General features: G+C 47.4%; 1 pseudogene; it reads right to left on the bottom strand.

Moving 5' to 3' along the window:
- Positions 1-1,014, bottom strand: part of LOC102380385 — a 65,026-nt pseudogene that overhangs the window by 29,858 nt on the left and 34,154 nt on the right.

Here is a 1,014-nt window from a genome sequence, read left to right as displayed (position 1 = left end):
TTCCCGTCACCGAGCGCAACCCCAGACGTACCCCTTTCCCCGCCGGCTTCGAATTGCAGACGGATTAACTGGCTTGGTCCCCGCCAGCTGGAACAACTCGTGTGGTTGTTCCGACGACCGGACCACCTGCGTCGTGATTGCAAGGGGCGTGAGTAAAGTTTTTTGCAACCAATAAGTTGTGTCTGCCTCTCCATTCACCAGCCCGCCCTGACGTACGAGCGTAACTCGAGTTGGCCCTGGCCGTCCGAGACAATTAGGAGAAATGTTCTCACGAGGAGGGTGGTGAAGCATTGGAACAGGTTACCCAGAGAGGCTGTGGGATCTCCATCCTTGGAGGTTTTCAAGACCCGGCTAGACAAAGCCTTGGCTGGGATGATGTAGCTGGGGCTGGTTCTGCTTTGAGCAGGGGGTTGGACTAGATGCGACCTCCTGAGGTCCTTTCCAGCCCTCATTTTTTATGGTTTTATAAACACCTCACATATGAATTGCTTGTAGCAAGTTAAAAGCTACTCCAAGGATCATCGTATGGATCGTCGTACTTCAACACTTTCCACAAAACTTAAGATAGCGTTAGCAAGAACCATGTGTCTACACAGTTTCTGAAGTATGCATAAATAAGTGTTTTGATAATGCAACGACGGAGTGGGACATACTCCATCAGGAACGTGGGCAGAACAGTTCACTGAAATCCAGCACCGTCAACATGGTTTCAGTAAGTAACTAGAAAATTAAGGTTTCAACTGCTAAAAAAGAAACCTCCTTCTTTTCTTTGCAACCAACTAGCCATGACAATTTAAAAAAAAAGGAAACACACTCACGAGAACTAAATGTTGATCCCACGGGACTGGTGGGAGGGGAGATTTGTAGAAGCCGAGGGTCTATGAATGAAGTAAATGATGCTGTAGATGATGTACTGCTTTTTGAGGGGGTGCTTTCAGTGCTTGATGCCTGCAATGAAAAACAAGGCCAGCTTGATATTAGGGAAGCAGACATTATGCATCGATGCCAGTATAT

Source organism: Alligator sinensis, unplaced genomic scaffold, assembly GCF_000455745.1.
Source record: "Alligator sinensis unplaced genomic scaffold, ASM45574v1 scaffold1399_1, whole genome shotgun sequence".
Classification (NCBI taxonomy): Eukaryota; Metazoa; Chordata; order Crocodylia; family Alligatoridae; genus Alligator; species Alligator sinensis.
This window is presented reverse-complemented; position numbering and strand designations above follow the sequence as displayed.